The 23,598-nt window shown below is 47.4% G+C and overlaps 1 protein-coding gene across 7 annotated transcripts in view; it reads left to right on the forward strand.

Moving 5' to 3' along the window:
* Window positions 1-23,598, forward strand: part of BCL11A (BAF chromatin remodeling complex subunit BCL11A) — a 100,611-nt gene that overhangs the window by 16,123 nt on the left and 60,890 nt on the right. The window contains exon 1 of one of the 7 annotated variants that reach the window (XM_036334482.1): window positions 21,343-21,686. The exons of the other annotated variants lie outside the window; for them this stretch is intronic. The gene's annotated coding sequence lies outside the window, so the exon portion shown is untranslated. Of the gene's footprint in view, window positions 1-21,342; window positions 21,687-23,598 lie in introns of those variants that run through there. 7 annotated transcript variants of the gene reach the window in all.

Below are 23,598 nucleotides of genomic sequence, written 5' to 3' on the forward strand. Positions count from 1 at the left end.
AAACAACTGCTGTCCTTTTAACTAAAACATTTGAGCAGCTTCAAAGACTATGTATTTCTTCTGATCTTGGAGCTGTGTGACTGGTAGCAAGGAAGAAAAAAAAATCTTATTCTACATACAAGTGGATTGCTTAACAAGTCTGCACAGACACGTACTTGTTTGTACAATAGAGATAAAAATTCCTGTATAAAAATAATTCAGCTGCTGACAGCAGGCATTGTTGTTGGACCTGTCTTTTGTGCTTGTCCCAGCTCTGGGCCCTCGCCCCCCCCTATCTGCTTGGGGCAGCTTGCTGCCTGCAGACTCCTGACCAGAAGTTAATTGCTATATATTAAATATATAGGTATTGTATCTGAAGAGGCCTATCTCAAGCCTTCCTATATGCATCACACTCTACTCTCTGATGTGACTGCGGCATTGCCAGCAAGGGGGTGGCAGGCAAACACTCTAATAGGGGGAACGACTTGAAGGCAGTTAAGGGAAATTTTGCCTTCAAGTCCCATTTGCTCTGCAGTGTAGCACCGGTTTCTAAACTTTTGTTTTTAATCTAATTCTGATTTACTCTGTCACATCCCATATCAACCCTCATTGAACTCTACTCATGTAGAGTAACATTAGTGTCAAACGGAATTGGTCAGGACTGTGGACCTGTGGCTCATACAGATGGTTGTGGATGCAGGTTACATGCAGCTCTGCATCCTATTCTTCCTAATAAATGTTAAAAGGTGGCACGTTTCTGAGCAGGGCCCATGGAAAAGAGAGTCAAGGAATCAGGGATAGTACCTGAGGTTTTTCTCCCTTTTCCCTCCGACTCTTTCCCTCTTCCTGGATAGACTTACATTTCGGGTAAGATCAGCTCAAGGAAGACATCTGAGCCTGGAGACAGGAGGTTGCGGGGGGTGAGGGGTGGCAGAGAGAAGTTACTGGAATATTTTCAATAGGGGTTCAAACACAGTCACCAAAGCAGAGAGCCCTTTGGGTCCAGCAGTGGAGCAGTGAGCACGGGCACGTGGTTCTTTCAAAGCTGTTATTCCCAGTCTGACTTGCACACTCACAGAGAAAGGACTTTCACATACACTTTAGTGCTTTCACCTGCCTTGGGTGTTTGGGATGGGGGGAGAGGAGACCTTCCTGGGGAATTCTATCACTAGAATTGCTGAAATGTCATGAGATTAGTAAGGCGTGACGTAGCATTCAAGGGGTGAGTTAGATTCTTCTCCAGACCGGCCCTTGGGAAGCATGAACATTCAAATTCCCATGACACCCTCTAATAACTGGGGTGGGTGGGACGGTGGTGGTGGGTGGACACACAACTTTCTGAATGTCAGCTGATGTGTGCATGACCCGTTCCTCTTGGATGAAAAGCTGCCAGGGCAGGATGGGGGAACCCCCAGGAAGATAAATAGCCCACGACAGGATTTTCACCCTTCGGAAGCAAACCAGATCTCGCTCCCCTGCCTCCTATGCTCTCTCCTTCCTTGCTCTTTTCCCTTTGGAAGCAGAAACTTCTAAAGTGAATGCCACTCCACGCCGATGAAAAAGCTGTTTTTGTACCACAGTGGATGTTTACACAGGAGACTCAACTTGAGGGGGAAAAGGCTTTCGGGGAGGGTGGTGGGACTCGTGTTAATCTGTTTTGTTGGAGGACTGTGCAGTATTGCCTGTGAGCAACTCTGGGCTGTTTTTGATAAATTACCATGTTTAGAGATAGGTTTGGCTCTTAAGGGCTTAGTTTTATGAACAAAGTCCGTAACGATGTTTGCTGCCTCTGTTTGTCTCTTAGCCCCTTCGGCTTCACTGGGAGCTCAATGTTTAGTTTAAGCTCAGTCTGGAAGATATAACAATTTTGCATTAAAAAAATGAGGAAATCATAGGAAGAAAAACCCTTTGCTTTTTGGATGAATCTTACTGATAATTTGCTAAAGCTCATTTGAATTTTAAGCACTTCTTTAATCTTCAAAGGCTAAATTGCTTTATGAATATGCATGGTGTGGGCAGACTTCAGTTCATTACCTAGTTGTAAATTCTAATGACCATTAGGTCCTTCCAGTAATTGCGAATTGTTTTGCATTTTTGATTGGCCTATTAACATGTACATTCGGTGCACATCAGGCTGGCCTGTCAGCCTGCTGAAGGAGAAAAAAAAGGTGAAAATTGTTTATAGCACCAAGATTCTTAGATTTTCAATCTTGCAAAATTGATGATGTAAAAAAATTAAAGCAGTGTTTTTTCTTCTCAAGATTGAAAGTTCACCAAGAGATTTGACATATTTAATTTACATGATGACTTTGCACTCCTTCATTAATGCAATTTGCATATGAAGCTGTTGTTAATCACTTTTGATCATGTTTTGTGTATTAGCTGCCTCAGTGGCTCTCCTCCTCGGATGCCCCAGTAGAAAGGAGCAAAATGACGCATCTCCTTGCCAAGTTTCCTTTAGTGAACTGAGGAATTAGAAGTCTGACCTTAAGTAATTACATATGTTTTATCCGTTTTCTTTTAACGTGAAGTACAGTTTGTGGAAGTGTTGGCTGGAAACCCTTCTCATTTGGGGAGAAGACTGTGAAATTTAAGTGTGTGATTGAGGCACATCCAGATACGTACAGAAATCTGCCTTGCCTGTCCCTGTTCCCCCACGAAAGTTGTGGGCAGTTTTATTGTTAGCAGTTTGATGGCAGGGAGGCTCGACTATTCCAGTGAATGAAGACATCAGGCTCCTCCTTTGGAAGAGAAACGGCTGCAAACTACAGACCTTTCTAACAATGCTTCGGATTTCTTCTTTCATTGTGTGGCTGGCACCTACATGTCTTGGGCCTGGCCTCGTTTGGCTGCTGCTCTCAAGCAGCTCTCTCTCTGTGTCCTCCCCTCGTCACTCAAGTAAATCGTGGTCTCTGGTTCCCGGGTGCCTCCCTCAAGGTACACAAGTGCCCTGGTTGTGAAAACAAGGTGCTAACTAACGGTTTCCGATTTTTGAGAGCCTGAGATTTTTTTGGCGTTTGCCTGTGCTGTTGAGCCGCCTGTGCCGTGTTATTGATGTTCATCTCTGGTGTCTGAGTTTATCACTGGTTAACGAGCAGAATCAGAACACTGAAACTGATATTCCGATTAAAAGGAATGTGCAATGAAAGAAAATAAATTGTGATGGAAAATGAACAGTGTGTAAGAAACATAACTACAATTTTAACCTCTGAGGGACACGAGCCCTGCCCTACCGTGACTTCCATCCATACCATGCTAAAAGCATGCTTCAGTTCAAAGTTGTTAATATTCAGCTGGGAAACAGTATCCAGAACACAAATAAATTATTAAGTGCATGAACTTTTTAGGCAGTAAGATGAACTGATGGGGTCCATCTGTGAGATCCAGGGGCTTTTTATTTGTGTGTGTCGAGCGATTCTGCCCTCTCCGACTTCACAGCCTTTGGTCTCCGGCCAACTGCATGCATAATTGATTCCACACGCACTATCATTTTCTTGATGTAATTGCTTTACTAAGATATGATGAAATCTAATGGCTAATTTGCTATTTGAAAATGGTAAAAAAAAAAAAAAGGTTCATACTTTTTATTGGAGGGAGGGTAGTAGAGAAGGGGGGTATTCAGATGACCTGGTATGTAAGAAAACAAAACAAAACAAAAAAGGCAAAACTAACTCATGCACACTGCTATAATCGCGTTGGTTGCGGGTAGGAAGTGAAGGTCTTTGTGACATATGGAAGCCAGTGTGTAAATCTCTCTTTCTATCTCATATCACCACCGCCCCCCCATTCCCTCTCTCCCTGCCTCTCCCCCAAACTTTACAAGAAAGGGATCCTAACAAGGTAAAAAGTAAACAGTTTAGTCATCACAGGCCTTATTATTCAGTCTATCCAGGAGTTTTGCCATGTAGGTTTATTTAACTTCCAGGAATGTAAACACTGACACAGCCCTAGAAGCAGCAAGAAAGATTACAGTATTAGAGTTAAAAACGTGAGCAGGGAGTAGCTGTGCTTCATACTCAGATATAATAACACTTTACATTGAAACATAATGGTAAGTCAAAACCAACTGGAAACTTCTGCTTATATGGAGTACAAATTTCATTCTAATAGATTGGCATAATCTGGTGTACCCAGAGCAGATTGTTATATAATGGAGAAACTGTATAAATGTCAAGTACACAAGTAATTCTACAGGAAGTAAATGAAAAGTATTAGCCTTTCTTAAATCACCATTAAATTTTGTTGGTGGGACAATCTCATTTGCTCCCTCAGAATCATGTGTGGCTTTGCATAAGTCTTTTAAAAATGTATTTCGAGGGAATTTACGGACGTTGAAACATTGTTTTAATCCAAACCAGTTCATGCTTTAAATGTACCTTTAAAAAATTGCACTGTTTTTTCAAAGTATTTAAAAGGAGTGGAGGGGTAGAAGGCATATAAGTGAATCCATCTCACTGTGGCAAACTGTTTTTCAAGTAAAGTCATAATAATGAACAACACATGATCTGAAATTTGATCAGCAAACATATACTTATGCCAAGGAATTTTCTTTCTTTTTCTTTCTTTCTTTTTTCTTTTCTTCTTCTTCTTCTTCTTCTTTTTTTTTTTTTTTTTTTTTTTTTTTTTTTTTTTGCCATTCACATACCAAGGTTCTGTAAATCAGTAAACCAGGCAGAGTCACTGTTGTAAGGGGGAGACTAAATTGTAATGCACAGAATGGCGCAGCTAAGCTGTCTTTTGGAAGAAACATTAACATCACCACCACTAACAACAACAAAAAACCTTTTTTTTCAAAACTGGAAATGACAGAATGGTTTTAAAAGGGGAACCCACCACCACCACCCCACCTCTGATGCTCAAAACTTCCAACTATTAATAGACCACCAGTGAGATAGACTGTCTTTGTGCCTTGAAATGCAAAGTGAGGGAAATAATTAGCTGAGGAACAAAATTCTCAAAATTTGAAGAACTTCTGTGATTACTGGGGGTACAGTGAAAAGAAAATGCAAATTTCTTCCTGATCTTAATTAGATTCAATTGTGCTGTGGGTGTGTTGGATTTCGGGGGAGTGGAGGAGGCAGGGAGTGCTGGGGGTGATATGAGGGGCTGGGTGATGTGGAGACAGGTTCGTGGGGGTCTGGCGGTGTGGCAAGAAGGTGGCTTCCAGCGCTGGTACAGTAAGCTAAGCGGTGCTGATGGGCCCGAACCCTGAGCCTTAATTTGGCTGGGCTCATTTCCCTCAGGGTGGAGGGATTTAATTGTTCTTTCAGGGGAGGGATGATCCTAGCCGCCTTAGGAAGGGGAAGCAGCCTGTGGGTAACTTTTCCCTACCACACGTCAACACTGTGAGACGTTTCAGGCTCTTCCTGTGCACTGTGGCCGTCAATCAGCTTCTCGAGGTGGTGTCTGCACTGAGTCCCCAATACCTAGGGCACCACCACCTCTGACCCCCCACAAACATGCTCTTCAGAGTTCAGTGATGGTGGTTGGCCAGAGTCCTGCCAAAGTATGTATATAACAAGTTTCACTGGCTGGATTTCCCCTTGTGTGAAATCATAAAAGCCCTGGCCAAGGGCCTTATGAGTCTATTTTTGTTTCATTAATATTATTTATTATGTATTTTATTAATATTTTTAGGAGGGACTGTGCTCTCATTTGACCATTTGTAGTAATAATTAATACATTCCGTGCTGGTTGTAAAAAGTGTACTCGCATTTAATTGCAAGTCAGGATAAATAAATGGATATGATTTAACACAAAACTCACTTAAAATATTCTTGCAGGGAGCGAAAGAGGGGCCAGTCCCTGCATTGAATTTCTTTTCTGGGGGAGTGTCTGTGGTGTGAGGGTCGGAAGGATGGTGGTGGTGGTGCGGGGGGGAGGGGGGGTTCTTGTCTGTGTCTGAGGGATGTGGGGGCCCAGAGGAAGAGGAGGGAAAACTGAGCAGGAGGAGGGGCAGCCAGGAGCTCAGCTCTTTTCTTTAATTCCTGAGGTTGGGGGGGGGGGGGGGGGGCTTAAGCAGAGTGGTCAAGTCCATCTGCTCCGGAGAAGGTGGTAAAGAAAAGAGGTTAGTGGCAAGAGAGAAGGAGCACAAAGAGAAAATTGTACATTGGGAGCGTTGCTCTCCCGGCCGTGGTGTAGCCAGACTGGTTTAGCAGACAGAATGATAGATTGTTTTGTCAAGGGTCCCAGGGTGTGCCCTGAACTTGAAGCACTTTGTTTATCTTGAATAGAAAGGGAAAAGCACAGACATAATCGATGTCTAGTGTTTAGGAGCTAGAAAGAGGTAGGAGAACAGAGAAGAGTCGGGGAGGTGGGGGAGGTGCAGGCCCTTGGTTGTGGCTGTCCATTAACAGATGAACTTGGCCGAGGGCCAAGCTTTAGATGAGAGCGTGTCAGGGCCCCAGTGCAGCCAAGCCTTTTCAGTGGTGTTTTTTCTTTCTTTTCTTTCTTTCTTTCTTTTTTTTTTAAATACCTGCTGACTGTACATCAAATGCTCCCAGGTCTTTGGCTAAAGGCAAGAAGAAAAAAAAAAGACTCACAGCTCAATCCACGCCCCCCCTCCCACCCCCCCCCGCCCAACCAGTTGAGGCCAGTCTTTTGGCGACACACACAGGTTCTATCATCTTTCCTGGCTTGCCAATTTGGGGGGGGGGGGGTAGTTGTGATAACGCCAGTAACCTGAGGGCCCAGGATCGGAAGGGTTTGGTGTATGCACACCGTTTGTCGGAGTAGAAGTGTGCGAAGCCGGGGTGGGGCTTGGTGGATGGGCCTGCACGTGCACGTAGGAACTCAGTGGAAACTATTTTTTTTTTTTTTTTTTGGTTGAAGTTAAACTCCTTGTTGGAAAGGACCTGTAAACTAATCTGTTGGTGGCTGAGAAAGATAATACACAAGCAGGCCCAGGAAGGCCAGGAGTGGGGAAAAGTGCTCTTGTTGGAAGCACAGCACTTCCTGTGCAGGGCTGGTGGCAAACCCATGTGTCTAGGCTTGTTTTGTTCTCCATCATCATATCTCCCTTGGCCCTGTTTCTGTGTTTTCTAGTTTATTGTGACGTCATGCATTCACTTAGGAGGGTTGGCAAGCAAGAGCCATCAGCCAGGAACTTCCTGACATTTTTAGCTCTTTCCATGTGCAGTCCTTGCCCTCCTGCCACAAGTGGCGAGGTAATTGAATTTCCCTGTTTCTCATGGCAGGAGGCATGTTCCGGGTCCCACCAGAGGGGCTGCTGGGGCCACAGCCGGGTTCATAGAGTTCCACCTGGGGACACAGGGCCTCCAAGTGGTTTGGGGGCCTGTTTGAAGGGCAGTTCACACAATGAAATCTGTTTTTCCCCACCGTAGACTTGAAAAGGCACCAATGTGACCATCCAAATAAAATATGAAAAAACTCATGTTTACTTCCCCAGGTTGAAGCCTCACAAGGCAGGTGAGTTTTTCTCCCTCCTTATCTAATAGCTGATGGGCACTGGGAAAATTTGGAGGCCTGTGGGCTCATCCCACAAGTCTCCCAAAAAAACTCAGCCAAGCCCTTTGGGGCCGTCTTCTCTCCCACTGAGGTGTCTTTGTAACCTGCGTGGTAAGGAAAGGGGCGGGGTGATAAGCTCTTAAAAATATGTTTATCTCCTTTTTTGTCCTCTTCAGCCTCAGTGAGTACGTGAAATAAAATGGCGAAGAAGTGGTGCTATTTCTAGTTGTGTGAGCTTGGGCAGATTTCTTCATCTCTCTAAGCTTCGGTTTCCTCATCTGTATCTCGGGGGGAGTCACAGGACCCACCTCGTGGACGTTGGGAGCATTCTATGAGAACACTTGCCTGGCATGTGGTAAGCACTAGAGAAAAGCTAGTTACCACTATGATTATGACTCATGGCTGGGAACTTCTTTCTCCTGTCAGACCTGGGGTCCCCAGAGTTCCTCCCTGTGTGGGGGTGAGCAGGCTGGATGAGAGGAGAGCAGGGCAGGGAGGGTGCTAAAGCCCTCAGAGCCTCTTTCTGCCTTGGGTGGGCTCTTGTGGGAGCCTTTGGGGAGGGCCCCGGGTAGAGATGGTTCAGGAGCCAGATCTGGTGAGGTGAGGTGACTGGGGGCTTCGCTCCATTGGCAGCCCCCTCAGTGCTGGGCCTCTGTTCTTAGAGACATCCGGAGCGTGTGCCCGGGTGTGTGACGGTCATCCGGAGCGTGTGCCCGGGTGTGTGACGGACATCCGGAGCGTGTGCCCGGGTGTGTGACGGTCATCCGGAGCGTGTGCCCGGGTGTGTGACGGACATCCGGAACGTGTGCCCGGGTGTGTGACGGTCACCCGGACCGTGTGCCCGGGTGTGTGACGGTCACCCGGAGCGTGTGCCCGGGTGTGTGACGGTCACCCGGACCGTGTGCCCGGGTGTGTGACGGACATCCGGAGCGTGTGCCCGGGTGTGTGACAGTCACCCGGACCGTGTGCCCGGGTGTGTGACGGACATCCGGAGCGTGTGCCCGGGTGTGTGACGGTCACCCGGAGCGTGTGCCCGGGTGTGTGACAGTCACCCGGAGCGTGTGCCCGGGTGTGTGACAGTCACCCGGACCGTGTGCCCGGGTGTGTGACGGACATCCGGAGCGTGTGCCCGGGTGTGTGACGGACATCCGGAGCGTGTGCCCGGGTGTGTGACGGTCACCCGGACCGTGTGCCCGGGTGTGTGACGGTCATCCGGAGCGTGTGCCCGGGTGTGTGACGGTCACCCGGACCGTGTGCCCGGGTGTGTGACGGTCATCCGGAGCGCGTGCCCGGGTGTGTGACGGTCACCCGGAGAGTGTGCCCGGGTGTGTGACAGTCATTTGGGGTGCAGATTCCTACTTTGCCACTGACTGGTTGGGAGAATTTGGGCAAACCATTTAACCTCTGTGAAATGGAGGTGAACCAACGTATCTCCCTTATAGGGTGGATGCAAGGAGTAAATGAGAGATAGCACATAAATTACTTGCCACACAGGATGCATTCCAAGAGTTTTTATTGCCATACTATGTATCTGACCTGTTGTTACTCCATCCCACAGCAAGCCCAGAAGGAAAGTCCTAATAGCTCCATTTGGTAGAAGAGGAAATTGGGGCTCACCAAGGGTTAAATCACTCACTTCCCTGAGGGCTCACAGTTATTAAGGATTCAATTCTTTGGCTTCCAGTCATTACCCTCTGCCACCTCCTCAAAAGGTTTGCTGCTCTCTGCAGTGGGGCTGGGCACCATTTGGGTGGGAATCCCTGGTGCTGGACGGTTGGCCTCCTGTGGGTTCTGTGGTCAAGTTCTGCAGTCTTCTGGGAAGGAGAGGAATGTTCCCATCCAGTCCCTGGGCGGCTGTCCTGGGCATACTGGGGCAGCCTTGGAGCTCTTGGAAAAGGGCTGCAATGTAAGGAATTCTGCTTTGCAAGTAGTCACTTCTCCATCTGTCCAGAGTGAGCCAGACATGGGGCCAGGGTCCTGTGAAGAAGAGGGAGGAGGTTTTACTATTTGTGTATGACTTGGTTAGGAGGCGGCAGTAGGCTGACCAGGAAATAAGCTAGGACTTTTCAGGGCTGGTGAAGTCTGACTTTCAGCAGTTCTGTCTGTTGTCTCTTTGGCCTTTAAAAGGTGGAGGGAGAGAATCAGCATTATACTGTGCGGGAGAGCATGTGTGAGTGTGTTTGTGTGAGTGTGTGTGTGTGTGTGAATGTGTATGTGTGTGTGTGTGTATGTATGTGTATATGTGAGTGTGTGTGTGTGTGTGTATGTGTGTAGGGGTGCTGGGGATGATGGGCGCTAGGGGGTAATAATCTGCTTCAAGGAGGTTTTCATTTCTGGCCACATCGGGGCTGTGGTAAGGCGAGTCTGGAAGGCATGCGAGGAGACTTGAGGGAATACTTGAATGGAAACTACAGTCAACAACTCCATCTGATCCACATGTGGCTTTCCCTGAGGCAAGTTTTCAACTGCATGGTGGCCTCCTCCAGTCACTCCGCAGGCTGCTCTGACACCATTAATATTTGCTGAAGCAAGACCTGAGGTTCGTTGCAGAGGGATTACGTAATGTATTCCAAAACCAAATGTCAGGGTTTTCCTTTTATTACCCATTCTTTCGATTGGCTGGGCCGCCATAGACCTCCATTTACATAATTTCAGTCAGTTGGTGGTTAAGAGGCACCTACTGTGTGCGGAGGCCGGTGGGGGAGCTGAAGAGTCGGCCTTAGCGCTGACAAGCGTCATCTGGGAGCTCTGCTCACATGGTAAGCCCTTCCCTTTGGACCCAGGGAGGTTGAACCCCAAGAGGTTGTCATTGACATGGACCCAGGCGATTGTCTGTGTTGGGGGTGGGGGTGGAGGTGGCTGCTGAGAATGCATGTGGGTAGCGAACTCCAAACCTTCCATTTCGGTTCTTACTCTGCCCTGGGACTGGCATCCTTGCTTCTCGGCCCTCCACCTCTTCCACTGGCTCTCCACCCCCTGGGCCAGGACTGCAGGAGATCCCTTGATCACCCAGAAGAGAAGTTCCGAGCTTTGTTTGCTCAGACTCCTAGACTGCAGAGCTGAAATGATAACAGGAATGCCATTGCTTTAGCCTCTTTTCCACCCTCCCTCCCTCCCTCCCTCCCCAGTTTTCTCTCCATTCTCTTGAAAATCAGGCCAGCTCTCTGATGGTGTCCTTTTGTTTCTTTTTCTGTTTTGGTTTTACCTTCCTCAAGGTAAGCACAAATTTAATGTCCCCAGAGGCAGGCCGGTGACCCTTCAGGCCAAGTGCCTGGATGTGGCAACGCGCTAATAAATATTGAATGGTGAGAGCAATGGAAATTTAACAAAGCCATAACTGAGGAGACCGCAGAGGGGCAGTGCACTGGGTAAGAGGCTGTTGGATGAGCTGGGTAGTATTTCTACTTCAACCTGATTGAAATGTCGACTAAAAATCAATGCTGTTGACTAGTGATAATTTACAGCGTTCCCAGCGCTAAGTAGTTCCCTGCTTAAGAATGCGTTGGCCGGGCAGAGATTAGTGCGGGGAGTTGTGTGTGTCACAATGAATCAGACGCATTATAGGTCAGCCCTTTATTTGTTTCATCATGACTTTTACACAGTTGTCATGTAATTTATGGCTGCTTTCACGTTGTCAAACATTTTCATTGCATCTTCTTCTCTAACACACTCCTGACACAGACCCGCTGTCTTGGAAGGCTTGGTATTATTTCATAATCCGAGAGGAGGCCTATAAACCATCAAATTACACTATCTTCTGGCTAATCTAAATACGCTGCCGATTAAAATCAGAGCTCATTTGTCCCTGATGCAAATTATTAAGTTCTAATTATAAATATCCATTCAATTACCCCATACATTTTTATTTTGTGGACCCTTTTGAGCACTGCTGTCTGCGGTGGGGGGAGACGCATAGGGGACAATCTGCGGTAATTAATGTACACTTCCCGGATGGTAAAGGGTAAACATATGCTGCTTTGTTTGTCTTATTTATTGATTGATTAGATGCATAGAGACTTTGGCATCGGCACAATCCGAAGTTGAAATCCTTTTAAAAATGAAAACTATTTAAAAAATCTGCCGGGGAGGAAAAAGCAAAATATAGCCAACCCAAGAACTTTCTGCTAGAACACATCGTCCTAAAATGTAGGATTTTCACCCGATTCTGAATTTGATTCCTCCTAGATTTTGCAGAAGTTAAGGGTGAGAGAAACCATACCTGTTTTGTACCTAGAATGTGAAGTCAAAGAGAGAGAACTCATGGACATGGGCAACAGTGTGGTGATAGTGGGGGAGGGGGGAGATGGAAGAGGGCATAGAAGAAATAAATGATGATGAAAAAAGTAAAGTAAAGAAAAAGGAACAGAAACAAAAGGGAATGTGAAGTCATTGTTACAGAAAAAAAAACCCCATAATGTTTAATAAAAACAAGGTCCTTATTACCAATCCTGCTACCATTCCCTACTAGGAAATAACAGTGTCTGCCTGTACTAGGAAGACAGTCTGAGACATGATGATGAACTATTTTTGGTTATCAAACTATAAAGTAAAAGAAAATAAAAATAAAAAGAGCTATAAAATAAAAATTCGTAAAGTCCCTATAACTAGACATTTACTCTCCCACGAAGGCAGGGGAAAATTACAAGAACTGGTTTTGGGGAGAGAATTGAAGTCTTGTATGATTTTTCTAGACCCAAACTTTGACTTGAATGATTGTGGAAAGACACTGGTCTGGGAAGCAGGTTCTGACCCTGAGCTGTGAGACCTTGGGTGTCCTTGGCCTTTTGGCATTTTAGTTTCCTCATCTATAACATGGGTTGCTGGGGTTGGGTGGACCTCTAAGCTCCCGTCCTGTTCTAGCATTCTCTGAAAGCTCGGGCAGGCAGGTTCCCTGCTCTTTTTGGAATCGAGTTGCTGAATGGGGCTCACCTGCAAAGAGGGCAGAATACTTCTTGATTTTTCCCAAAGATGGAAGCCATGGTGTTTATTAAGGCTTGGGCTCATGCTCCCTTGGCAGGAAGCTGAAGAACAACTTTCAAATTGCTGGAAGCAAAACCAAACACAGTATAATGGACGGTGACAATGCCCAGGCGTTTCCAGCCGAGATTTACCCACCTTTTAATTGTTGCAAACTGGTGGGATTTTTTTTTTTTTTTTTTTATAAACTCTAAGGAGTATAATGGGTATTTTCTCCAAGCTTGCTTTTTTGGGCAACTCTAGCTATGTCAAAATAGAAATATGTTTGACAAAGAAACCAGTTGAATTCAAACAACCAGGTATTTTAAATTCAATTAGCTGACTGAATTCAGTGATATTTTCCTTTTTCCTCCCCCGAAAGCTGTTTTCTTGGTATGGACATAGCCTGCATATGCTGAGTTCTTGGAGTTACAAATTCTTGCTTGTTAAAAGCATCGGATGCAACATGTTTAGAAGAACTCTCCCTCTGTTAGTGTTGAAGACAGCATAAATTGAGGGAAAATGCTCTTTTTTTTTTTTTATTCATCATGTAGGTAAAAGCATATGGCCTGTTCTGGGACATGTGATTTTTGCAGTCTTTTCTAAATTTGGTGTTTTCCATTGACTTTTAGCATGGATGTTTCTGTTTTCCACACGGTCCAGCAGATACCATTTATTTGTGGCATTAAATTACATAGAAAACTATGTTTGCAGGAGCACGCTGAAAAAAACAACAAAGTTATTCTTTGATAATGGTTATTTAAAACTTTCTTCTGTTATCCCATGTGCTGAGACGAGGGGGAAATGAGCCAGTTGTAAAATACGTGTTCTATATTATAGGACAGAGGCACTCGAGATCTATAGCGTCAATAAAAAAAGTAATTTATTTAAATGACTGCCTCTTTAATTTGTAGTGTTTTGGGTTTATTTTATTTTATTTTATTTTATTTTTTTTATTAGGAGTGCTCTACTAGGGCATTGATAATCACCTATTTCAGATTTTGCATGCTGTTTGGTTCTGGTAAAAACAAACAAACAAACAAACAAAAAAACAAGTTTAGAAAAAACAAGAAGACAGGGAAAAGAAAAAGTTTAGTCCTAACCCAAAGCAAAGGAAGGGTACAGACAGAGTGAATGAATGGCAGCCACCTAGAGGCACCGCTTTCCCCGTCGCTTATTACCAGAAGAGAAAGCACGATCATATTCATGCCAAAGAGACAGGTGACCAAATATGTATTCAGATCTGAAGTTTAAGATGTCATAGTCCGATAGCCCCTCTTCTCCCCCCACCGCCCCTCATTGTATTGTGCAAATGTATCGGCTGTTGTATTGTTAATGTATGATAGGATGCTGCCTCTAGGACAGTCTGGGCTCACTAATGGGGTCGGCTGTGTCACAGTGTGATATATGGATTATGTTTACTATGGCATATTTTGTTTGCGAGCTGGGCTGGGAGGTGGGAGCAGATGATAAATGAAGATACCCTACAGATTTCACAGTAGTTCCTGTGGCCCGAGCCTCCCAAACAATCAAACACCACTGATAATGGAGAGGTATTTATGGGGACTTAATTGATTTCAAAGTTTTAGATCTCTGGCTGAAGTTTAAGATGTGATAGTCCAGTACATTAATGTCTTTACTTAAAACTCCTATTTGACTTAAGCAATTATTTAGGGTTTGCTGCTGAAACCACAGTAAATTCACGACCCTTCGGGCCAGTGAAATAGCTTTCCAGTGGCTTTCCGTGCCTTGACGATTCGTGTGGTTGGGCTCCCGTGTATTTGTATGATTTCCAAATTTATTTCTCCAGTTTCACTGGCAATAAATGATTTTTCTCATTGGAATCCTGTGGGGTACACCTGTAAAAAAAACTTAGGTCTTCTGAAAAAATTCCCGTATGCAGCAACGCTATCGTCATAAGGTATAGCATATATTTATGTACACATACATACATTTATGCACACGTACATGTATCACATATAGTAATAAATGTATATATAGTGATATAATGCATTCTATCTCTATATAATGTGCATAGATAGGAAGGTCTTCAGTTTACCATGATTCCATTTTCAGTATAGAAGTTTTAAAAATCTCTCATGCGAATACCTCCTCTCACCATGCTGTCTGTCTCTGAGGGTCTGTTTTTCACATAGCCCTGGACTGAGGGGGCAGTGTTTCAAATTCAGGGACAACGATCCAAGGGCAAAACCATGGATGCAGCCTGTACCTTTGCCTTCACTGTCTAGAGAAGCTGGTGTTGATCTCTCTTGGGGGATCCTTTTTGCCTTGAAGTCCCCTTCCTCAAAGTTCTGACAGGAGGATGTTCCCCGTGACCCGCCTCTGCATCTGGTTAAACGGACTCCTGTAATCTGTACGCAGTTACTTCTTATTTAGTTTATATCCTGAAAGATATTAAGTCCAACAAGCTTTTACCCACCGAGTCTACAGAGAAAACGGCCAGGCAATTTTTGTTTCAATCTCTGAGTCTCTCTGGAGCACCAGTTCCAGAGGCTGATCAATAGGTTTTATTGTAGACCTCACTGTCTCTAAAAGCACCGTGACCTTATCCTGGCTGAAAATAGCATTTGCTCTTGCCTGCAAAACCTTGACCTGTGAAACCCCATTTGGAACATAACTGACATATCTAGTCAGCTGTATATCCAAGACATGCTCTGTGAATGAATTCTGAGCAGCGCTGGTCCGGAGAACACTTTCTTCGAAGAAAAATAAATACCAGTTCTGAACACTGGGAGTGCACCTGCTTGCTGATGGGTGATGGGACAGGTGGTAGGGAGTGAGGGAAACTCCGGGCCTAGGGGGACTTTGAGAGGAGTGAGGACTCTCACAGAGGACTCCGGAGGGTGCATGCGACCACACATAGGACAAGGGATACAAGGGAGGAATTGGGCTGAAGTGCAAGGTGGCTTTAAACAAACTGTGATCTTGTTGAGAGAGTGAGTCTTTGAATCCTTTCCTTGGCCTCAGTCTTGAACCTGGTGGAAGGGATCCACCAAAGCATGACCTGGACCAGCGGTCCTCAAACTTTTTAAACAGGGGGCCAGTTCACTGTCCCTCAGACTGTTGGAGGGCCGGACTATAGTTTAAAAAAAACTATGAACAAATTCCTATGCACACTGCACATACCTTATTTTGAAGTAAAAAAAACAAAACGGGAACAAATACAATATTTGTATTTGCATGTGGCCCGCGGGCCATAGTTTGAGGACCCCTGACCTAGACGGACAGAAGTCTTTCTAAGTCTAAAGTAACTCCTCTATTTAATGATAAGAAATTATTGTCCCTGCATTTTTTTTTGGTGTGATAATGGTTTTGTGGTTAAAGAAAAAAGTGTTTCTTTATCTTTTAAAAATACACGCTGAAGTATTTACTGATGAAATGATAGGATGTCTAGAATTGGCGTGAGTAATCTAGTGGGCAGGGCTGGCAGTGGGATTCTAGATAGAAAAAGATTGGCGTGAGAGGCTAGAGGAGGAAGCTGGGTGGCTCCTGCTTGGGGGTTGATTGACACCAGTCTCTACTTTAGTATAGGTGAGATTGTCCCGGAAATAAAGGTGCTATCTGACTGCTAAGGAGCAGAATGTCCTTGTTCGGTGGGTGTTATTTCTTCCCACAGGGTTTGGCTCAGAGATAGTGAGGGGGCAGCTGTACCTGGGACGAAAGTACCTGTGAACTCAGGTCTAGTATCTGGAAAGGTCACTGTTAAAGGGTCATAAATTGTCTGCGCTGTGCTCCCTCCTCCTGGAAGAAAAGAGATCCCTTGGCCTTTTCAAATGCATGAAGAAGAGGTGCAGTGGAGTTGAGTGAGTTTCAGCACCTGTGCCTCTTCGGCAAGTGGATGTCGGGAAGGAGCAGGGGGCAGTGCCCACTTACCTGGTAGTGTGAGGAAGACAAGCCTCGGGGCCTTCCGGTGGCCATTGGAGCCCTGAATGTTGGAGAAAGGTGGTTCGCCTGAGAGAGGGCTGACCGCATACTAAGGAGGAAGGGGACCAAAACACAGTCAAGGGAGTGCTGGCCCCGCCCCCGAAGGTGAGAGGGAGCAGTGCAGGATTGCACGGCTGTGCAGGGGCATTTCGGCGCCCCTTGGCAAAAGCCAGGACTGTCTCTGAGTAGCTTGAAAGCAAGGTCATCCAGTGGGGGTCTTAGTGCAGCCAGCACGTGGGCGCCCGGTGGGCCCTCTTCAGCCGGATCTGCAGCCTCACCAGCCTTCCCAGGCATCGGTGCCTCTGGTTCTACATAATGCCCGCTCAGGCCGGTTCATGTAGAGGCTATTATTAGCAGGTGTCACTCAGTTATCTGAGAGTGGCGTTTTCGGCTGCCATCGAAGTGCATGACACTTGGGTTTACAGCAGATTAAATTAAATTTTAGGCTGGTTTGGCTTCACTGGCAGTACACAATAGGAGCAGCTGCTGTAGAAATGTAACCTGGCACCCTCAAGGATAGTGTGTGTGCGTGCGCGCGCACGCGCATGTGCACCTCGGGGAGTCGTGAGCATGCAGGTGACTCTTGGTTGATTCGGGACCCGCCAGGCCACTGTTGTGGGAATGGGAAAAGTGCCATTGTCTGAGTCCGACTGGGGGGCTACACCTCCTTTTTCTCTTCTCCGCACTTCATCCCTTCCCCAAATGTGTGTGTTCAGACAGTTTCTTCAACTTGGTTTTACTGTGCGTGGTTGACAAAGGGAGTGTGCAAAGCTGGAATACTCTTTACTGTTTGCACATCCATGCCAGCGCTTTTCTGCAAAGAAGGGGCTAAGCTTGCCTGACGGTACCAATGGACACCCAACAGAAGGAGGGCGCGGATGCTTTGGGCCTCATGGCAACGTGATCAAGTTGATCGAACCGGTATTGCAGGCAGAATGTCTGGCTGCCCCTCCGTCCTGCTTTATATCACAGACTCCTGTGGGCCCAGCAGGCAGACCCTCGTGGGGATGGGGGTGAGGTCTGCTCTTTTAGATGCAGATAACTTTACTCTCCTCAGTCCTTGGTGCTTGGTGTGGTTGTGCCTGTGAATAGGACTGTTGAGTCAGAGCAAAGCAGTGCACATCAGCATCATTTATTTAAAACTCCTCAGCAAACTCTGTGGGGATAATTCCTCCTGCTTATAAACGGAATGCAAATGTGCACATTATTCCACCAAAGGGCGATGCTTTTTACTTTTTAAATGTAGATTTAAAAATCTTGTGGCACTTGATTTCAGTTCCTTAGACTCCAGAATTTATACTCACTGATTAGTAATACATTATGCAAATAATTCAGTTTACATATCCAAATACTGTTTTGCATCATTCACACCTCATGTCTTGAAAAAAAAAGTGAAATGTTTCCTCAAAATAAACAAAACCTGCAGAAGAGTTTTTGTAAGGGTGAAAATTAAAGAGGCACCCATTTGCCAGGGAACTTTTGAGGAAAAATTGAATACTCCTGCATAATTTTGCAAGGACTTTAAAAAAATTTGTTTTGCTTCTATCCATAGGACATGCCATTCAAGGTATATCATGTTATCTGCTATCTTTGGCTTTCTGAATTTTTGGAAAAAAAGAAACCATAACACTACATCAGGTACACATTTGTGCATCTATACCTTCAGCCATACATGAACATTTAAGCTGAGTTATTTGAAGGAGGTACAATAATTGCTTATCAGTGACATGAATTTTCTGCCAGAGAGCGAGGGAGAGAGAGCAGAACAAGCAGATGCAAACTTTTAATACCCCATGTCCAGAGAGAGTTAACTAAGCATAGCCATGAATACTTACATTATAGATTGGCAAATGGGAGTGCCCTGTGAAAAGTGTCTCTTTGCTTTCAGTGAGTTTTTTATTGTCATTGGAGTAATCCAGGAGAATGCAGGATGTAACCTGGAGCCCTTGTCTGAATAAGCACGTCCCCATGCCCCCGTGAATGTCTGAACCAGTGGCTTTGACTTGACGTGTCAGGACAGAATTGGCCTCAGCAGCGTGCCCCCAATCCACTGGTTCCAGCCTCCCTCTCTGGAGTGGCTGACTTGCTGCTGTTGGAAGGCGTGCCGGATAGCAGGAGGGACTTCCCTCGGGAAGAAGGAAGGACAGAAGGGAGGGAAGAAAGCTAGTGGGGAACCTTGTTTTTCCCTCTGCGGCGTGAGTGCTGTCATCTTTCTCGTATGACGCTCGACACCCATCTCCCCTAACAGGTTATAGACACATTGTTGGCACTGCCTAAAGTCAGCGTTCCAACATGTTCTTAATCTTTAACTTCCACCTCGTTAAAAGTCTGATGTACTGACTCTGAGCTGCCTGGAGATGGTTCGGGGCACTGCACCTGACAGGTGTAATGTTTTGTGTTTTATGTCTCTCACTCTGGAGGTTAGAGAATCAAAGAGGCCGCAAAGTGCCTCGGAGATATTGATCCCCACAATCCGGCCACGCACAGTACCTAGGCTCCCTTTCCTGCCCCACTTTCACACAGCCATTCATTCATTCATTCATTCACTCACTCACTCGTTCATTTATTTATTGGTAGTCTACATTTGAAAAGGGGCCCTTAGTGTATGTGGGAGACAGCAAGCTTCTTGGCTTGGCACAACCTGTCAGGACTGAGGAATCCCCCTTCTCTTATTTTCTTTCATGGGCTGAGAGGTGTATACCAGAGCTCTTGGAAGGAATGGGCTCTCCTTTGGCTGTGGATTTTAGGGAGGCAGGCTGGGTGCAGCCTGTGGCTCTGGGTCTCAACTTAAATGGCAACATGTCAGTAGTAAGCAGCCCCATGAACTCCCACTGTGAATGACCGCGCCTGCGTCTGAGCCCATCACACAGCGGCATGTTGATGGGGTCCGCCCAGCGTTTCCCAAGCCTCAATAGTAATCGCTGGGTCCTCGGGAAGCCCCGGGGCACCCCCTCTTACAGTCTGGTTCTGGATGGACTGTCAAGGGAACTCTGTAATGATAAGGAGGCTCCTGAAATTTCCTCAACACACTGGTGGGCCTCCCCAACCCCGCCCCCATCCCCTTACTCCCTGTAAGTGGCAACTCTCAGGCTGGCCTCGATGTTTCTGGCCTTGTCCAGCCACCTCTGTGCATGTGAGAAACGGACATTCTCGTGTGTGATGCCCTCCCACGGGCGATTTCTGGCTGGGCCCTGCCTCTCACTCTCCACTCGAGTAAGTATATTGAAATGCAGGTGAGTGGGAACGTCATTTTGCAGGCACCATCTCGAGTCTGCTCTAACACAGACACTTAAAGAGGAAGTTTTATTAGCACTAAGTAGTAACAAGATTCTCTAGACTGCCATGTCCCTGAGGCCACTCCCTAGGCAGGGACAGACATGGCCCAAAGCCCAGCCCCCGCACTCTCACCCTGTAAAGCGGTAGCAACTGTACAGCCTCTCCTTGCCCCGCAGGACCCAGGGGCGGTTCCCTGGGCCTCTGCCGAGTAACTTGTACTACTCCCAGTGCTTTCATCACGACGGCTGGGTTACTGTTCAGAACTGGAGCTTTGCTGATATAGGTTCCAGATCTCTCTGGGCAATGCTAACCTGGGGACCCTGTGGCAGAACCCAAGCAGCAGAACACCCAACCACACGGCCATTGCAGAGGGGGGGCGGGTGTGTTGCCTCGCCTGTTCATCGCACCTCCTCCCTTGCCTCTGTCCTCTGCCCCGGTTCCTGCTAGGGCTCCCACAGTGTGGCAGCTCTGATGTTGCCCTGTGTGCACTTGGCGTCCTTATCCAGATCATTGGACACATGGGGTTGATGGAGTTGGGGTGGTCATGGAACCCATACCCTCTCGGGGGCAGACAGTTCTTGAGAACTGGCCAGCCCAGCCTCTTCTCCACTACACAGGTTCTGGTTTTAAAGACCTCTCTCGAGAGGAGGGAATCCTTTCGTCTGCCTTCAATCCCTCTGCTTCAGTCTTTACCCACTTCCTCTTCATTCCAGAAAAGACAGATTGTCCTGTCACCAGCTGTGGGCTAAAACCCCTCACATTTTAGAATTCTTTTCTTTATTCCCTTTAATAATTTCAACTTCCTGAACTTGAATTCATAAATCAGTGATCCCTCAATTCATTTATGATCTTTGTACCTCTCTTTAGAACTTCCTGGCTTCCCAGATCTTTTACTCGAACACTGGTCTAATGACTGCAGACACCTTCGTGCTGTCCACGTTCCTTACTCCTAGACCTGTGCTGGGGTATCCTGCTTGCTTTTTAAAGACCAGTGCTTCACTGATGACTCATGACCAGCTTGATGCCCGTTGGGGTTCCTCGGTCTGTCAGCCATCGTTGGGTGCAGTTAATGTTCTGTCCCAACCGTATCGTTGCCACATCTCAGACCGCCCTCTCTTGTCCTTGTTCATCTTGAACTTAGTTCTCCATTCCTGCCTCGGGTTTTCCCGACCACCTCTCTGCCTCACCAGGTGATGGAGAGTTGGGATCCTGTCCCGGAAGGTGCCTCCACCCTTTTGGCTCCTCTCCCAGTGATGGCTTCCTGGAGGCTGAGAAATACCACGAGTGGCCTTTCTGGCCCCACTCACTGCTGGGGAGAGAGCTGTTCCTAACTTCCCACTGACATCTGGACAACATAGGTTTTGGAGGAGCAGAGCCCAGCTTCCCCGAGAGCCAGCAGAGCCAAGTCTTTTTTGAGTTTCCCGCACAACCTGTGTTATAATAATAGGAGCTGGTCATTGTGCTTAATAGTAAAACAAAACCAAATGCACAGATAAGCACATCTTCTCTTGGTGCCGGGGTGAGGAGAGGTGATGGCGAGTGTGTAGGACGACAGGAAAAGCATTACAGACGTGGGAAAGCATTTCAGGGCACACAAACATGGCATGAGTAATAGCAGGCTTAGAGCCACAAGGCCGGACTCCCAGTCCTGCCGCCCTCTTTCCTGCCCCAGTGCAATCAGGACGTAAACAAACTGGTGAGAAGAGGGGCCACCTGCTCTTCAGACTCCGGGGCATCTGTAGCCCAGAACCCCTGCATGGGTGTTGGCCCCGCGGAGCCCAGAGAACGTCCCCGATTGGCACTTTCTCAGCCTCACCAGCTCACTTCCTGTTCTGCCCTGCCCTGCCCGGAGGTGACTCGGTAATCCCCACAGTGTGACCTCACCGTGGGCGAAGCGGCCTGGGAACTTCTGCCTCCAGTCTCAAGTCCAGAGCAGAAATGGGGAAGCCTGGAAATTGGGGGATCAAGAGTCGCTTGGAAACCCCTGTGTGGGTGTCAGACCTGCATCTGCCTCTCTGTTCTCCTCGCCCCCGAAGCTCGGGCTGTGTTTCGAGGAAGAAAAGGTAGCTTGTTCCCAGGTTCACGCACTGAGTGCTTGTTTCTGTAGCCGGATCTCCAAGGCCCTTCCTCCTGGTCACCAAGAATGCTGAGTGGGGACCCGCCGCGGCTGGACTCCATCAGGCAGTGGCTCCAGCCCTGCTGCTCCCTTTGGTGGAAGCATCGCTCTGGGGTTAGTGAGAGCACATCAGTGGTCTTCACGCTGCCTCCTGGGTGTTGGTATTTTCTCCTCCCTGACTATAAGCTTTGGAGGGCAAGGATTTATGTTTTACTTTTTGTATTTTCATGCCCCAAATAACGCCGGTGCATAGATGCCATTTAACTTATACTTCGTTCAGGCTAATTGATTGAAAATTAAAAGGGTAGGCTTTGCTTTGGATTCCTTGGCAGGACAAGTGAATTCCCCCCCCCCCCCCCCCCCGCTCCCTCTCCCCGTAGACAGGATGGGGAAGGGTTGGGGTTGGGCTGGGGGTGGCCTTCCCTCCCTGAGCACCTTTCCTGTTGGCCAAGTGAGCTCTGTGCTTTCAGCTTCTGCCTCTTCTCTCCGGGCAGTCGGTGTCGGGGAGGCTCCTCAGGCCTGGGCAGACGTTGGGAGGGCAGCTAGAGGATCCTCTAGGGGTGTGGGAACTGGGAGCAGCATCCTGCAATCAGCCCAGAACATTCCAGAAGGGAGTATGAGCTGCTTTTAGAAGGGACTTAGTACTGCTTTTCTTCCGGTGGCTCTAGCAGACGCTGGGGTGGGTTTAAGTAGTGATTCATTCTCTGTCTGGTGTATGCCCATCAATATTTGGAGCGGAATCCTCTGACCAGTGGAATTCACCGACTCTTGCAGTGCTACCCTTTCCGACATGTGAACAGGGTCATCCAGACCAAGTAGATTTACTTGCACAATTCTGATTTCTTTCATGAGAAAAAAAACCCACTGATTTAATTCCATGTTTAGGTGACTGGTTCTCCCAAGTCCCAGGACTGTCCAGAAGAGGGTTGCCCACAGGACCAGGCTCAGCACTGCTGTTCCGTTAGTGCCCGGGGCCATCCACACACCTTCTAGTTCATTTGTTGGCCATGCTCATTACTTCCTTACCTGCTCCCACCTATCCCCGCAGAGGTGGCTCAGCACACATGCATTCCCTTTGGAGAGCCGTGGGCAGCCCTGCTGTGCTGGCTGGCAGTTCCCGGAAGGGGGCGGGGGTGGGGGAAGGAGGAGGAAGGAGGAGTCTGGAAAGAAATGGCTGGTGTGGCCAGAGATTCCTGTGGATCCCCTCATCCTCAGCCCAGGTCAGTCCACCGGCTTTCCCTCAGGCCAGCCTTCCTTCCTAATATCCTCCCCTCGCCTCCTCTCTTCTCTCTCCTCCCCTCCTCTCGTCTCTCTCCTCCCCTCCTTTTCCCTTATCCCCTCCTTCTTTGGGAATTTAGGACCTTGGGAAGCGCTTCTCATCCTTGGAGGTGCCCTTTTGTGGAAGACAACATGACCTTGGCTTAGTGGGAAGATGGGCCACCTGCCCTTTGTCTGTGTGCACACAGCACCACAGTGTAGGTGCTGACTCAGATGTGCCTGGTTCTAGAGTAGGCCCTCACTCCTAATTTCTCAGATGCTGGCATGATGGGAGTATCTGGGTGGTGGAGACTTTCTGTCCTGGTCCAGGATGAGTCTGTTCTGTTGTGGGTGGGAGTGGGCAGCCAGCCCTTGGAGGGAAGGGGGATCTAGAAGAGAGAGAGCAGAACAGGGAAGATCCTGGCAGCACTGGAAGATATGCTCCAACAAGAGAGAAGAAGTAGGAGTTCTTGCTAGAGGTTGACCCAGCACCCACCTCTGGTGAGGCACCCCAGCACTTGCTGCCACAGGCGGTTGGCTTTAGGGCATTGGCCAGTGGCTTCTGCTGCAGTGCAGCCTCAAGGGGCATGAGAGCAGCTTCT

Source organism: Myotis myotis, unplaced genomic scaffold, assembly GCF_014108235.1.
Source record: "Myotis myotis isolate mMyoMyo1 unplaced genomic scaffold, mMyoMyo1.p scaffold_m19_p_14, whole genome shotgun sequence".
Lineage (NCBI taxonomy): Eukaryota > Metazoa > Chordata > Mammalia > Chiroptera > Vespertilionidae > Myotis > Myotis myotis.